The 17787-nt window shown below is 43.6% G+C and overlaps 1 protein-coding gene across 18 annotated transcripts in view; it reads right to left on the bottom strand.

The window, feature by feature from the left end:
• The window catches only part of PCDH15 (protocadherin related 15), a 696943-nt gene that overhangs the window by 631962 nt on the left and 47194 nt on the right, over positions 1 to 17787 (bottom strand). The gene's annotated exons all lie outside the window — the stretch shown is intronic.

Genomic DNA, 17787 nt, shown 5'->3' with positions numbered 1-17787 from the left:
TTTTTTTGCATAAAAATGTGCCTGTCCGTGTCTGATGGTGGGAAAGGCACACTGGTGGTATTAAACACAAGCAGAGGCAGGTACAGTCCCCTATCTTTTATTAAACTAGGGAAGCACCATTCACACTGCAGCTCAAATCCCCAGTGGCTGTGAGGGGATGAGGAATATCACCCACCGGAAAGAATTCCAAACCGCAGCTCTGGGTTTCTGTCACACTGTGCAGGCTGACAAAGCAAGCAAGTGTACCTCAGTCCAAGATTACACAGTCAAAGAATTCCTTGGGTTTTTGAGATAATCAGGCCAAATCAGTAACTAGGTAACACCTCACAGCATCACGCTGTGTCAGCTCACCTGCATTCCAGCTCCGCAGTGCTAACAGCAGTTTGTCATTGAAGCATCACAACTAAGAAACAAAGAACCAAACTGCATTCTTTTTATAACACATAATAGTTCTCTTCAGCAATCTAAACCGTTCCACTCTTCTGCTCAAAACCATATTCTTGGATTATTTTTGTAGATTTCCTCAGCTTTTTTGCTGAGAAGGGCAAGAGCCTGGGCAAGCAGAGCAAGAAGCAAAAGCTATGATCAGAGAGCCCAGAGAGGCTCAACATGCCTTCCTTGATAGCAACAACAAAGCATGCTCTGCTCATCCAAAACCCCTCTTCTTTTCCCATGGCATAGGTTCATGGTGTATCTCACTATCCTCCCCAGCTTGGCTGACAACAGAGGGACTTTCCATCTTGTCCTCTCTGCCTGTTCCTGCTTCCCAGTTCTCTATGCCAACAAAAATCTTGTCCCTTTCTTTTCTTGCTGTTTGGAAAACATGTTACTTAAATCAGTATTTTAACTCATACTGGGTAGATATAAAATATGATGGCACCAGGAGGAATACCGTGACACACACAAATTCCTGAGCTTTCAGTGTGCACACCATTAGGTAGTTCTGCCAAAGGGCACCTCTCAAATTTAGGAAGATATTAGCTGTGGAGTCCAAAAGCACAGCAGTACAGATATTATTATACAGAACCCATGTTTTGGGCTAGCAAAGGCAATCATTCAAAGCAGCAGCTCATCAAAAAGACCCTCAAGAAGCCGCCAAAGCTCTGTAGCTCCTGTCAACAAGATCCTGCAGGGAAAAACAGAAGTGACAAAGAAAAAAAATTTCTCTCAACTTTCAGCAGCAGATCAATGAAATACATCAGTACATCTCATCCCTTAGCAGACAACATTTGGCCTCATGGAACGTGCTATTAGACAAAATTGGCAAGAAAACCTCTCCAAAGCACAGGACCATCACAGCCCCAGCTCCACAGATAACTGAGTTCTGACCTAACACAGAGTTCTGATACGGGAAGATCTAAAGACAGAACAACAGCTCTGAAGTACAGGTTTGCATTTCTCTTACCATTACACACTTCAGGCCTCCATGTGTGATTAGCATGGGAGAACAATGCAGAAATACGTTAATGGTACACCGGTTTTATTTACAGGACACTTGTCTTTTGTCTAATTAAATTAAAGGCGAAAACTGGCTTTGGATGGCTTGGAAAGATAATGGAAATTAAACAGGTTTGGTCCAGCAGCCTATTAGAACCTCCTCAGGCAGCTGAGTGACCTCAGAGGAATGAGAACACCGTATTTACACATGAATATTAAAACGTGTCTCATAACAGTCTAGTACACACCCTATAGAGAAGGTAATCACTTCACTGCTTTCCTGGACAGGGAAAGCACACCTTGCCTTCCCCTCACTCTGGAGGCACCACTGAAGTACCCCAGCTGGTACTTCATCAAGTCAGAGGATTCTCAGGCCGCTGCAGACAGCACATTCCCCAGGCTGGCTGTCCCTCCACTCCAGCAGCAGAGCTGCTCCAACAGCATTTGCCTAATTATTAACCTGGCAAACGTCAAAGTCAACAACTTAAGAACCCTGTCAACATTTCAGATGACTTCACTGTGACCAAAAGCCTCATCTCCCCTGGGTTAAGCATATTTGAAGATTTCAGGAGGAAGCATCCTTGCTGGGAGCTGTGCTTTTGGCCAGGTGAGAGGCTGCCTCACCTGACCTGCAGAGACACAGGCCTTTCCTTTGTCCCCTACGTGGAAATGCAGAAAGCAATTAAGAAGCATTTATAAAGAATGTGCCTACATTTATAAACGAGCCACGGGACTTTTTAATTCCCATCCAACATGAATCAGTTGCCAGAAGAGTTGCAGCCCTGCTCGTGCCTCTTCACTCAAATTCAAGGCTACAAAGCAAAGGAAAGCAGTGCTCTGGCTTTAACAACACTGGCTAGGTAAAACAGAAGGATTGCCTTAAGGAAGGAACAAAAAGCTTTCTTAAATGATGTTACAATTACTGCTTTTGGCTTCCTCGCTTAGGAATAGCTCTGGCACTCAGGCACTGAGAGATTCGTGTTGTTAAAACACGGGATCAATGAACATCGCTCATTCCTCCTCTCCCACACTCAGTTAAGCAGCAGTGACTGAAAGTTGTGTTTCCATCCCCCAGCACAAGCTTTAGGTGATATAAGCCATTGTTATCTATCCTCATGGGTTTCATACAAAAAATATCTTTATTTTTTTGAAAAAAAAACCACTTTGTGGGAGTAGTACAATACACGTTGGGTACATCATCTTAATGCAATCAGAGCAGTATTTTGTTTGACAGTTTAGAACATAAAATTATATTGGATGAAGGGAGAAAGGTTTTCATGCAATAATAAATGGCACGATCCTAAAATAATCACTCAGTTTGAATACATCTTTAAAACATATACTGGTTTATTGTTACTGGTATAGAGGGAATTCTTACTCTGTGCTAGATAATGTCAGGTGCTCAGAATAATAATTTTTCATTTTCTCCTTTTACTCCCACTTTCCACCCAGCAGTAACATATCCCATTATCTGTTTCACGCTAATTAGCAACAACAAAAAACCCAGCTATTTTAACACAGATCCTCTTTTTATGTTACACAATGTAAACTGGATGGGCAACATAACTGAAAGGGGGAAAAAGGGGGGGGGGAAACCTTTAGAAAGATTAGAAAAATTACTTTAAATTCTGAGTGGAGGCAAATTTCATGAAATCACAAAGGTTTAAAAAGACATCAAAGATCATCGAGTCCAACCTTTGACCGAGTCCATCCTCTCACCACATGTGAAAAAGGTGTATTGGTTAGTATTGCCTTGCAAAATCAAATGATTTGCCTAATTACAAGAAAAAGTGCTATCTATGCAGATAAAGACCAAGAGAAAAGCCTAATTATTAATTAACACATCTCCTTGAATCTTGTACTTCAATGAAACATGAAAAGGAGTGTTCTATCAGACCTGCCAAACAGTACGAGTAGCACAGTTAAAATTAAAAAAAAAAATCTTAGCAAAATTTCTCTTCAGAATCCAGAAACTTTTATAATCACAGGCACTTTTGGAAAGGTAAATAAGAAAATACAGAGTCAGAGCAGCGTGGGAGGCTCAGCAGCTTCTTTTGGGAAGGTATTTCTCCTGAGTTTGCCCTCTGGCACATCTTCCCCCACTGCAGACTCACAGGCAGCTGATTAGAGCCAGATCTCCACAGCTGTGCTGTTGGTGACCATTATCACCCTCCAAACCATTCACACTCACTATGAAATTCTATATACTTCTTTTTTCCCCCAAAATTCTACAACCACAAGTGGTGCAGTGCTGCGAATACTCTCTTTTATTGGGGGTGGGCTTTCTAACAAGCTGGCTATTCATTAGTAGAACACATGTTAACTAATATTTTCAATTAACTTTCAAAGTCCCAGCAGTTTGGGAGTGCTGGCTCTGCCCTGGCCTTGGCTGCTCTGCAGCAGTAAGCAGAAGGCTGGTCTGGCAGGGGAAAAAGGAAAGAAGCCTCTATCTTGTGGTCGGATCCAGCAAACTGCTTCAGAAGTGATGCTCTGCTTAGAGAGGACAGATAAGAGTAGGGGTATCAGCCCTAAAGAAGACACAAATGCAGTGACTATTCAAATTACAAGAAAAAATACCCCGTCAAAAGGAGTATAATCCAGGAAAACATACAGAAACAAAGGCAGCTGGGCTTTAACAGACCCAGTGCCTACCAGCAGATAAACTCCCAACCCTCAAACTGCCAAAAAAGCTGAAGAGAAATTCAATAAAATATTTCAAGTGGGGGGGAGAGGGAGAAAATATTACCAATACAAACCCATTCAACAGTTCTTTAAAAGCATCTCTGTTCACATCAGCATCCAAAAGCAGAGCATCAGAGCAGGGCCAGCCTGTTCAGTGCACGCGGAAAGGACTATTAAAAGCACTCTCCTTTATGCTGTTATTAACCCACATCCACTGGCATTCATGAGCCAAGGAGGCTGCTGAAGGGCCATTCATCAAAAATATAATTCCCAAAATGAGGAAAAAGGAAAAGAGCCGTTTTAAAGGTAAACAGCATTTATTGCTTCAGTTTAAAGGTGGCGTCCTTTGGGTCGTGCTGCCTGCGGAGGTCGCTGTACGTGCTCCAGCACAGAGTTAACAGCTCTGAACACAGGACAGGCAGCTCGATCAAGAGGCAATTTCCCTTCGCACTCATTAACTAGAAAAAGAAGTTTAATGTTTTCCCAGTGATGAAAAATTAGGATGCCAGACTTAGAGACCTGCTCCAACTGTTCCCTGCAGTATCAATCACTAACTACCCTTGCAATCCCCATGAATTTATCTATTCTAACTTCCCCCTATGTGTCTCCTAAACTCCCTCAATGTAACCACTATTCTCAGCTCCCTCTGATACCCAGAAATTACCACTAGTTCAGAGGTGGCATAAAGTGTGACTGATTCAGAGACACACATGCTGAATGGTCAGAAAAGTTAGATACAGTCAGGAACTGCTGAACCCACACCACAGTTTCTCTGTCACTGATACCAATTTGAGTATGATTTCTACAGCCAGACACGATTTTCCTTCAAATTAAGTAAATGAGATTTGAGATCTCTACTCCCGTGTTAAAACTCATCAGAAATGCATGAGGGGGTCAAAAATCACGGGAGAGTTGTTGACAATTGAGAAGGGGGAAAAAACCCTCAGCACTTAAGACTGTAGTGAGAACCAAGACTAAAAATGTTGTCAGTGCCATGACAAACAACTTTGTCCATGATACAGCAGAGCAGGAAAGGATCAGCTGAGGTTTCAAAGGCTGATGATCTCCACTATCTACATTTTTCTGTTCTCTTTCACACCATCCACTGAGTATTCTCTGAGTGTAAGGGAGGGAGGCATTGCACAGTACTGCCCAACATCAGCATGTTCTGTGCTGGCTGCCAAGGAGCAAAAATTAGACACTGAAAGATGCCAGTGATGTCTTTATTTGCTACCCTAAAAAAGATCCAAGAACATCATTTAGAGTATTCATAACTTTGGAACTATCAGCAGGCCATGCAGATGGGTTTAAAGAGAAGATTTTTTTTTTCTCAGGGACTAAGGAGGGCGTTTCCACAAACATAACAAGCTTTCAGATGTGTTTTCCCTTGTTCCCCCTCACCGTGGCATGACATGAACAGACAGGTGGCTTTGTAAGGCATTTGAACTAGAAGGGCAGAGAAGGGCTGTGTTGGAGGAAATCAGCCTTCTGCACGAGAGCTTTTTGGGCACACCATGTTCCTGAGCTGGGTCAGCATGGCTGCTTACAAAAACACAGTTCATGAAGGCAATGAGCACTTACTCATCCTTGGGGGTTTACAGACAGCTGACACTTTCCAAAGCCAATCTAGCTGTAGGAATTAAACCTCCATACATGATGCAGCACATTTACCACCAGATTATTAAGGTGCATCATCAGCACCAACATTAATCTACACTTTTTATACTGTCCAAATGGTAGATCGATGTGAAACATCTACTACCTGAAGTGCTGAAAGAAATTCATTTGCTTAGGACACTGTGCAACACCACCTTGAGTTCAGCTGCCATCAACTTTCGTGGCCGGCACGCTTCACACGAGAACCGCAGCTCACCTGTTTTCACAGAAGGTGCTGCATCAACACTGATTGTTCATTCACTCTGTGAATTAATTCTAGATTAAATGAGCTCCACAGCTAGCACTTACCAACAGCTGCTCTTCTTCCCTAAGCAGTTGGCAGACAAAGGATACCCTGTCATAACTCACCTCCACATTACAAGCCACCAGCACTGCTGAAGGTTGAAAGCTGAATTTGTGTTCAGCAGTAGCTGTTGGTACAGCTCTTGTGCCACAAGAACTCTCCTCTCTACCACCACTCTAACAACTATTCTGGTAGATAATGTAGTCCTAAAAAACAGAATAAGGTAAAGGGCAACAGCAGCCAGCATTTTGAACTGCCTGCCTCTGCAGTAATGCTCTGAGGTGGACCTCCACCCACCTTGTGCCTTCAAGGCACCGCAGTGGAATAAACTCCTGAAATGTGAGGTTGCTCGCTGCTGCAAAGCGCATCCGTCAAACTTTTCTATTTGTTCCTTCATTTACAAAAAGAAGAGAATAGTACCAGCTATACCAACTGCACAGCAGTGTTGAAAGGATTAATTAGCTAATATCTCCACAGTCCTAAGCATGCAGAACATCACAGATGCACAGTGTAATTACTATTATTAGGTGCCTGATTTCTTTGACTCATTGGGACAACACACATTTTATCTGTCATTTTTTCGTGGCACAGAATTCTGCCACCAAATATCCTCAGCTAAAAAGAAACCCAAATAACATGGCCTAAACTAGCCTTTAAGGTTTTTTGATTTTTTTTCAAGCATCTATCATTTCTCATTAGTAATCAGGGATAGAAATCATGGGCTGCTGATAGCCACAAAGCCTTAAAGCTGGCCACAGATGAAGGCTGACAAAGGCTACTGACCTATTTGCTAAGGGCAGTACCCTCCTAAAAAAAACCATGTCCAAAACTAAACTGTGCTGGATCTGCTTTCCCTGACTGCTAGAAATGTTCATAAAGGCATTAGATGCTGGCCAAGTCAGCTCTAGATATATTAATTTGATAGAAAGTTCTCTTCCTTAGGGTGTAGCGATGTGGCTGGGATCAGTAAGGGCACTAAAACATCAACCAGACACAGTATATTAGTCACACATTTTGAAGAATGCATTAAAATTAGGATTTCCCTTCTTCTTGGTACATTACATGTATAGTCTAAGACCTCTGAGACCTCCTGCTTTCCTGAAAGAAACTAGAGAACAGAGGAAAGTCATCATGCCCAAATGGAGATTGTAGCCGCTGTAGACTCAAAAGATAAGTCAAACTACAAGAAAGGGGATAAGAGTTTGGGTTTTGTGGAAAATCTGGGGGAAAACTTTGGCAGTAGAGGAGCCAAGAGGAGCGTGATAAAACTGAAAGCTGTACTTGCATCCATGTGTCCAGTATGATGCTAATTCAATGTTAGTAACTTCATACTGAGAATCACAGAGGATTCCAGGATGTTGATATTCTCTCTCAACTGTAAAACTCAGTGCTTTCCATAGAAATTTAGGTCAGTACACAATCACAGACACAAGCCTGATGAACACATTAAGCAACAATTTAAAGCAATGCTAAACCAAACAGCTGAAGAAATACAGCACGGAGAGATGTCATCAAAGGTCAGAGTAAATTCACTCTCCTGTAGATTTGCAGTTGGATATACAGCACCATGAATCATTGGTGTTCTGTAAGAAAAGCACAGTAACAGACTCACAGAATCCCAGACTGGGCCAGACTGGAAGGGACCACAGTGAACATTTGGTCCCACCTCCCTGCTTCAGCAGGGCCAGCCCAGAGCACACGGCACAGGAGTGTGTCCAGACAGCTCTAGAATATCCCCGGGGAGGAGACTCCACACCCCTTCTTGGTCTCTGTTCAGGGCTGGGTCACTGCCCAGCCAACAAGTTCTTCCTCCTGTCCAGCTGGAACTTCCTGGGCATCAGTTCCTGCCCGTTCCTCCTGTGCCATTGCTGGGCCCCCCGAGCAGAGCCTGCTCCATCCTCTGCCCCCTCCCTGCAGCCCCTCCAGACATGGCTGAGGGCCCCTCTCAGGCTCTGCTCTGGAGGCTGAACAGCCCCAGCTCCCTCAGCCTTTGCTGCTCCCAGAGCTGCTCCATCCCTTGGGCATCTCCGCAGCCTGCGCTGGCCCCGCTCCAGGAGCTCCCTGGCCCTGCTGTGCTGAGGAGCCCGAGCTGGGCCCAGCCCTGCAGATGTGCCTGCCCAGGGCTGGGCAGAGGGGCAGGATCCCCTCCCTGCCCTGCTGCCAACGCTCTTCCTGGTGCCCCCAGGATCCCACTGCCCTCCCTGTCCCCAGGACACACGGCTGGGCAGGGACAGCTGGTTGCCCACCAGGAGCTACTTAAAGTAACGCAACAGCCTCGGGAATGCATCAACTGAAATTGGGCTCGGGTCCTTACATTAGTTATAGTCCAGCTGAACAAACACTTATGAGGTCGAGGGATTGACAAGGAATCTCCAAGGAATGTCACCTGGCAGACTTTCATTCCCCCAGAACAAGCAGCAGCCCCAGGTAACGTGGAATTCTATGGCAGAGTCACAGAGGGTGTCTCCGGTAGCAGCCAGCTGGGATCATTTAAATCAACTTTAAGGATAACACCACAGTGCAAAGTAGGAAAGCACAGCACCGCTCTCACAGCTTCTTGCTTTGCCCAATCTGTCAGCCCCAGAAAGCTGCTTGCAGAGCCTATCACTCACAGCTCAAATTCCACCTCTGCATGATTAGCTGGCATTAGCGAAAGCAAATCAATGGCTTGATTGCAGATTTGCCAAACAGAATGGCAATATGCATGCATTAGAATGATTAGGCAATTTGCAACTTCATTACCTCCTTTAGAGACACGTGAGCTATTACCCTAAAAGTGTCACACAGATTTTAAATAGTACTGAAATATAGAGCTGCCCTATTTTTTCCCTGCAGAAGTCAACATGATGATCAACAGCTGACACACTGAGGCAAAGCCTGTCCTCTGCCAGGCCCCTATGATGGCCTTGACCATACTACCATTAACCTGTTTTAAAGTAAAAATTTAGAAGGATTTTGAAAACGCTTTCAATAGCACTATCAAACCCAGTGTTCAGTGTTTACACTTCGTAGGAACAGCAGGTTCAGTCAGTGCTTGACACAATATCATTCCACAGTGAAGGTGAGCACGACCCACAGCTGAGTGCTCCAGTGCAGTGCACAGGTGGGATTCCTGAGGCAGGGAACCTCAAGAGAGCAGCAGGTGTGCTCCTCTGTGACTGTCTCACTGCTCCAGGGGCCCTGGCATCACAGGTATGAGGCTGTGCAAGCAGAACCCCACAATGACAAGGATGACTGCTCATCTGGCACTGGTCACAGCGGTTGAGGTGATAAAGTAAAAAAGGCATCAGAGAGTCCCTTCTGAAGGGAACATAAGGCTTCATATTCAGACCAGAGCATTCCTTAGGGAAGAAGTCTCCTGGCTCCCTTGGGCTTGGGTTAAAGATCTGAAGAGAAAGCTTCCTACTCTGGTACAGCCCTCAGATTATTCTCCATGGGATAATGAAGTTGTCTGAGAGCAATCAAGAGAGACTTTGGGGCCTTGGAACAACTGGTTAAAGGATCAGGAGCAGAAGTAGTGCTCTTCTCTATCCTTCCAGTTTCTGGGAAAGACGAGGAAAGAAACAGGAGGAGCAGATCAATACCTGGCTCTGAGCCTGGTGTCACTGGCAGATTTTTGGCTTCTTTGATCATGGCTTGGTTTTACACAAAAGCGGTTCAGTTTTGGGCCCCTCACTACAAGAAGGACATTGAGGTGCTGGAGTGAGTTCAGAGAAGGGCAACAGAGCTGGGGAAGGGGCTGAAGCAGCAGGAGCAGCTGAGGGAGCTGGGGGGGCTCAGCCTGGAGCAAAGGAGGTTCAGGGGGGACCTTCTGGCTCTGCAAGTCCCTGACAGGAGGGGGGAGCCGGGAGGGGGGGGTCAGGCTCTGCTCCCAGACAACAAGTGATAAGACAACAAGAAACAGCCTCATGTTGTGCCAGAGGAGGTTTAAATTAGATAGTAGGAAAAGTTCCTTCACTGGAAGGGCTGTAAAGCATTGGAACAGGCTGCCCAGGGCAGTGGTGGAGGCACCATTCCTGGAGGATTTTAAAAGAAATGTAGATGTGGCACCTGGGGACCTCGTTTAGTGGTGGGCTCAGCAATGTTGTCTTAACAGCTGGACTTCATGATCTTAAAGGTTTCTTCTTTCCTAAATGCTTCTATGATTCTCCCAGGGCCAAAGGGCAGCACAAACGCTAGTGGAGTGAGAAACTGGGTTGTGTCAGAGTCTACTTGATCACCAGCAAACAAAATTACACTCAGCAGGAGACGGGCATCCCAAGAAACAGCCCATTAGGAATCTTATCCTCAGCTCGTGGCTGCATAGAAACAAACTACACGGCTACAGACAGACCAGTATTTTCAGCTAAATCACGGAAGCTTTTGGAAACCAAAAGTAGTTTTTGCAGACAGAAAATTATTATTCTTACTCAGCACTTGTGAGGTGAAAATTAGCGGTTACGTGCCACTTCAACCACTGTGTGGTTGTTTAGAAGAAACCTCTGGCTTTTACTTTATGTAAAATCCATTCCAGAACTGAGTCTGCAGTCTGAACAGTAACCTGCATTTTATTCAACCACTGTGCTTACATTTTTAATGACAGCTCTCCTGTGCATCCTCTTTAAGCTGTTGTTCCACAAACACAAGGGAAATGCCCTATGTGCCATAAAATGTAGCAGCCCCCTTGCTTGCTACCCTGAAACTTCAGACTGTCTGCTGCAAAAGTAACTAAAATTACTGTTTTATCACTTAAATGCAAAGTAAAAGCATTCTTCTACATTAAATAATTTAATGGCGAGAAAATTTCCCCACATCTAGAACAACTTGCAAATACCACACCTTTGACAGGCAAACAGTGAAACCTCTTTATATAGCCTTGTCTAAAATACCTATGCACATGCAAACCCAAGAATACAAAGCAGGGTATGTCGTCCATTTAAACATCTACCAATGTGCTTGCTGCTGAAGAATGACTTAATTGAAAAAAAAAATAAACCACAACCAAAAAAGTTTCCAGAAAATCTTCTTATTTCTTCCAGAAAATCTATTATTCAAGTTGTACTACTAGAGTTCATTTATGCCTACCTGTAAATAAAAGATTGTAATCTAGTTTGTTGCAATTAGGTATCATTATACTGTTCTATTTTATGATTTTATTCATTAATGAACTGAAGCGATTTCAGATATCAATAATTACAGTGTCTGGTAATTTTAACAAAAAGCTTCACAATAAAACGGTAATTCAATAATTCAAGCTAATAAACCCTCACCCAAATCCCTCTCTCAAATATAAATTACCAATTAAGTACCACAAGGAAGATTTAAATCAGAAGCCTTATGAAATCTATTTTAATATTTACAAGCAAGAACACTGCCTAGAGCAGATACAGATGCTCTGGTGGTTTGTCCTAGGAGCTGATCCACACAATATTGCCACAGGCAGCCAAGGTGGCCAAAAAGCACCTGCAGATTACCACATACACCAAACCCACCTTACACACCTGTGTAACCGTATTAGGCTGATGCAGTTGGACTGAAGAAGCTGCAAAATGAACCCCAGCAATGGCCCTGCCTGTGCTGTACTAATTTGCAATGAATTTCCTACCAAAAAGTCAAATTTAACAGCCCTTCTGCAGCGTTGCAGTTGGGTTACAACAGTTGTTTTCAAATCAGCAGTTAAAAGAAAGCAGTGCCTTGAACCCTAATACTTGGGGGCTTGTTTGAAAAATTAAGAGAGCAGCTAGTACAATTGTTCTTTTTAATCTGTTTGACAGCTTAAAACATCAAGAACGGTAAAAGCATGTGAAAGGCCTGTGGTTTGCAACTGCATTTAATTCCAGCACAGAACTGTCAGGTTGAACACACATGCACAACTTCTCTATTACATAGGATTTACTCAACCAAGATATTGATACTTCAAGGTCAGTTCACACTGTATCATACACTGACATCCAACTGCTCTTGTAATACCCCATGTCACTGTGTCTTCTAAGAATTCAGACCCACGAGTTCTGTCTCTCATACCTGCCAACTGCTACACCCAAGCAGATGTTAAAAACAGCCACTGAGAATACAAAAATGTTGTTATTATTTGTTACCGCAGTGCGAAATAGGCTTCTTAAAATGCACCAACATTCATTAAGACTATTGGAAGAATTAGGCAGTTACTGCTGTGGGTGAGGAAGCAAACAAGAAACAAAGCAGCCCAATAAAATTAAATACTTGTAGTATGACCTTAGGAGACAGAGAGCTGCCTCGGGCACCAGCTGGAACATCTGCGGAATCATCTGTGGCACAACTGTATAACTGCTGTGGCAAATAAGCTCTAGAGAAACACCTGTGGAGAAATGAATGGTAAGTTCAAAGAAACCAGCAAATAAGGTTTCTAGTTGCAGTTGTTTAGAACTGCAAATTTGGTATATTGTGATGGTGAAACCTCTAATATCATAAAACAAACTTGGAACGGGCGACAGACATGTCTTACAGACAGGCTGACCTGAAATCTGAAGTGCCAGGGAGAGCAGGGATGCTCTGTCAAGGCTGGGGTTTAAAAAAATAAAACTGAAGACGTACTTAAATCAAATCCTAAATCAATTAAAAAAGTTATAACTGCATGGAATGTAATAGTCTGAAAAAAAAACCATAAGCACAGAAGATCTGACAGTTCTCCTGTGCTATGTACAAAGAAAGCTTTCAGAAAACATTTGGAGGGTTGGGTTTTGGTTGGGTTTTTGGGGGGGGGGGTTGGGGTTTTTTTGTGGAATTAAAGGTGTTTATGAACACTTTAATTATTTGGTTTTATACAGCTGTAAAAGTATTGGTCGGAAGGAACATCTCTAAGCCAACCTCCACCACAGCAACACCAAACCAGGCCGTTTGTTGCCTTTTTCTACACAAGTCCCTTTCCCTTGGCTCTGCCAGAACAAGTCAGCCTTGGACTGGGAGAATCTCTTGGTTTTTGTCTCCTGGCACAGAGAGAGAGAAAGAGCAAAGCATCAAACACAGATTTGCTTTTCTCACTGTAGTGTATGGAAGATTTCAATCATCTGCTGCCATCACATCTTTGAACTGATGAAATGCTTGCTCCCAAAAATAACCTTCGCATCTCATATTTAAGGTCTGCTGTTGTTGCAACCACTTTGGTAATGGGTCTGTGATTGTTTCAGATGTTTTTGAATAAAACAAAGTAATGTTCATGTGCTTTCAATGAACTTACTGAAGATGAACATTTCCATTTATCACAGGTCATACAAAGGAAACATTCTGATAAATTTTTCAAATGTACATGTGGAAATTGCAGTAAGGTGTTATTAGTTCTTATCTCCTAATTAAAATAATGAATTAAAATAAACTTTTTTTCCCCCCAGAATCCTAGAGATCTGACTAACTCCATACCATGGAGAACAGTAGAATAGGATAGGCTGATGGATTAAAAAAAAATATAATTTTTTAATGAACCCACAAGTAACTGTAGTCAAAGAGAAGTTAGATAACATGTACGTGATATCAACCAGAGAAGTCTTCAAATATTTCTCTCTTGTGAAACTACTCCAAGTGGTAGTCAATGGCTTATTAAAGAAACAGACCCATCTAGTGGTAACACCAGTTTTATGCTAATGCCTGTGGTAGGAACGAGCACAGAAGACTGGGGATAAATGAATTATACCATCAGAAAGAGCACTGGTAATCAAAGTTTCACTTTAAGTCAAGTAGAGAGAACTTTTCCTCCGGTGAAAACGCTGAACAAGCCTTTCCAAATAATTTGGTTTACAAAATATTAGCACTTATCTTCAGAAAAGACGGAGCCTCGCTACTCAGACTTGTCAGTCAGTATCAATGTCAGGTTATGGCAGGGAAAGCTCAAATGCATGAGGGAAGGATACTGCTGGAATACTGTTCAGAAACCATAATTTGAGTTCAAAATATCCTAAACTGCTTCAATAAGTTGTTTTTATAATGTAATGACTTTGAATACATCTGTGCCTAAACAACCTTCCGTGTTGAGCAACAGTCTGTTTTGCTCATTTGCTCTAAGTGTCATTGCATATGACAATTCTGAGTGGGAATGATCCCAGGGGATGAGAGGAAAGAAAAACAGACCACAAAGTGCCAAAATCTGAAAGCCATGCAATTTTAGGCTTGTCAGAGCATTCCTAGTAAAAAGTGCTAGAAAAGCTAATAAGGGTTCATCTAATAATGAATTGAAAATGACAGTAAAATTAGCATCACTGGTCACGATTTCATGGTAAATAGATCTTGTCAAAATAAATCATTATGCAGTTTTTCAGTGGGAATCTCAGACTTGGGTACTTAGCGCCTCAGGCCATCTTGATGAGAAAACAAAAGCACTGCCACAACATAATAAATGGACTAAAACCTGTGGTGGGCCTCAAAAGGCAGCTGTGAAAGAAGACAAAGAAGCACAAGTTGCTTCAGGGAACCAGATTCCCACCTTGTCCTAACTTCTCTCCTCTGCTCCCAACTCTACCAAGGCAGCGGAGAAAAGTCAAAATTATCAAAGATAACAAATAAAACAGACAAGAATGCACAAACACACATGCACATAACAGACTTCAAAAGGAAAGGAGGGCTCTGGCCTCACCTGGAACGGCAGCCAGGTTCCCAAATTTAACTCAATCCTGAAACCCCTACAGACATAGGAACCAGAGGGCAAAAAAGAATTTGGAAGAAACAGGGATGGAGGGGTATAAATGGGGCAGCACAGAGAGCAGCCAGCAGTGGCTTCAACACAGGGCAATTGGTGAAGCAAGGTCTTGCTTGGCCTGAGGGAGAGAAAAATCAAAGGGGAAGGAAGCAGCAGCAAATCCATGTCTCCATCCATGACTCTTCCTCCCCTGGATCTCCATCACTGTGCACAGGTCTGCTTCACTGCCAACACAGAACTGACTTTTTCTGCCTTGCAAAGAGAACCAGAATTTGTGGATCATCTCTCAGACAGCACAGCAAAATCCTCCAAGGAAGAATTCAGAGCAATCCTGACAGTATAGCAGGAAAAGGACTTCTCCACATTTATAATCTCTGAACCACAGGTTTTCCCTCTTCCTCAGAAATCCATCAGCCTTGGGCCTGTGCAGTTTGGAAGTGCAAAAAACAAAAGCCCTTTGCTATCCCCAAGGCCTCTAAGAAGTTCATTTTCTAACAAAACACCCCTCTCTCTTCTAATATCCACCATGAAAATTGTTAGTTACCACTTTGCTGTTCTTTACTGATCTGACAGTATTTGGCGATGTCTCAGATCTAGAAAATGACCAAAACCCTGGGCCCCCAACACAAGAAGGATGTGGACCTGCTGCAGTGAGTCCAGAGGAGACCACTACAGTTGATCCCAGGGCTGGAGCCCCTCTGCTCTGGAGCCAGGCTGGGAGAGCTGGGGGGGTTCACCTGGAGAAGAGAAGGCTCCAGGGAGACCTGAGAGCCCCTTCCAGGGCCTAAAGGGGCTCCAGGAGAGGGACTGGGGACAAGGGATGGAGGGACAGGACACAGGGAATGGCTTCCCACTGCCAGAGGGCAGGGATACATGGGATATTGGGAAGGAATTGTTCCCTGGGAGGGTGGGGAGGCCCTGGCCCAGGTTACCCAGAGAAGCTGTGGCTGCCCCTGGATCCCTGGAAGTGTCCAAGGCCAGGTTGGACGGGGCTTGGAGCAACCTGGGGCTAGTGGAAGGTGTCCCTGCCCATGGCAGGGGGTGGAATGGGATGAGCTTTAAAGTTCCTTCCAATCCAAAGCATTCCATCATTCTGGCAATAGCTCACCTGGGGATGTGAAGCAGAAGCTGCATTCCAGGTGAGCAGCACCCACGCTCCTGCTGGATGCTGTGGGTTCTTGAATGTGAGCCCAGACAGCTCCTCCCAGGGCCCACAACACTGTGCAGTCGGTTCTGATGCCGACAGAGCAGAAAACCTTTTGAAGTGGGGGTTGTCTCACAACCAACTAGCTCCAGATTAAATATAAACACACTGATTTAAATGCAGCGAGCACACAGGTGTCCCTGCTGGTGGCAGCCACACAGCTCTCAGCTCTGCCCTCCCCGATTCTCCCAGCAAGGGAGCAGAATTTTGTCTTTCTCTGAGGCTCCCCTCGCTGTTCATGCATTCCACAAGCCCTTTGATTTGCTGTGATGAGCGTGCCCAAAAAGCATAAGACCTAGGGACTCAAATCACAAATAACAAATTGGTACCCAGTTCAAGGACTCTGCATTCTGTATCTTTTTGGCTGCTGTGAAGTTACAAATTTAATTACCGGAGGCAGGGGAGGGAACCACACCCCCAATCAATTGGAATGTTTCTTCAGAAGATGTGGCTTCTCCTAGAGAGCCTCTCCGCAGGCAAAGACAGCAGTAAGGAAGTCAGTCTCAACTCCAGAGTGCTCTTTTGGTCCCTGGGACTGTCTAAAAAGAACAGGGAAAAGCCTATAGCAAAGTCGTTTGAGAGCAATAAGAGAAAGGCTCCTGTAAAAAGCTATCTGACAAATAATTGGTCTGCTACAGAAATATTCCAGCAGAGTCCTGGAGATAAATTAAGTCCTCAAATGATGCCCAAAGGAAAATAAAAGTGAAACTGAGAAACTGAAAGTAGAACACAGATTGCAATCACACCTTTTAGCAAAGACCTCTGAAATCTATTACCAAGACTACAATTTCTATTCTCTTTTCTCTCAATTAAAATGGTGCAAGGCACCACCACTGGGGTCAGCAGGGCCATGTTATGCATTCCTACACAGCTAATTCTCACTGTGCAAAACAGGGACATGAATCCCTATGCCATAGGAGTCTTTTAAATAACTAATTTGAGACTGAACTTACAGACTTGCACAAAACAACATCCGAGTTGTCAAACATGGATTTATTGCTTTTTTATTCAGTGTTACTTCCAAGTTAATTTTTAAGCATCTTTTATAGCAATACCCATGGACAAGTGGCCAGTATTGTTATATTTATGTGCCATTTTCTGTGCCAAGGGATGCAACAACTATGGAGAGGTGAACGGGACCATTATGCCAACAAGCAGCCATCAAGGACCAAATTTAAATTACTCTCGATTATAATAAGATCGCTTAAATTTCTGTGAACAGACAACTTTTTAGTGCAGACCTTTAATATTGCAGAGAAAATTGGATTTCTTTCCTTCACGTACTTCACGTGAAACAGAACCAGCAGGAAAAGAAATTAAGAAAAAGGAATGTAGTAGGATAAACAGGAGTGACATTAATACAGGATGATAACACAAACATTCTCATACCTACGATTATGCATTATAGAGTTAAATGAAAAATGGATTTAACATGACTCTACATGGTGCTCCACTGGGACTCCTGCATAGCTTTGGAAGCAAGAGGATGGGTCTGATTAAATCAAGTCAAAAGCTGAAGCACTTAAATGACAATAAAGGAAAAAACAGCTTTATAATTCAGTGCAAGAACAACTAAGCTGCTGAAGGAAACCACTTAGCTGCAAATTGATCGGCATAAGCTGGTGAAAACCACTTCTGGGTCACTCAGCTCCTGCTTTAGGAGTTTTGAAGCACATTTGCTGTCTGACTGTAGCTGTTCACATACAGGGCATCCAAGTGGCTCCAATGCTAACGCTGCTTTAAGTGCCTAGATGCACAGATTTTGGAAATTCAATGCAGGAAAGCAGCAGCACGAATATGATAAAGGCCATCTCCTGGCACAGCTGCTATTTAGGTGGAAAATCAGAACAGTAACAAACT

The sequence above is a fragment of the Chiroxiphia lanceolata genome, chromosome 8 (genome assembly GCF_009829145.1).
Source record: "Chiroxiphia lanceolata isolate bChiLan1 chromosome 8, bChiLan1.pri, whole genome shotgun sequence".
Classification (NCBI taxonomy): Eukaryota; Metazoa; Chordata; class Aves; order Passeriformes; family Pipridae; genus Chiroxiphia; species Chiroxiphia lanceolata.
This window is presented reverse-complemented; position numbering and strand designations above follow the sequence as displayed.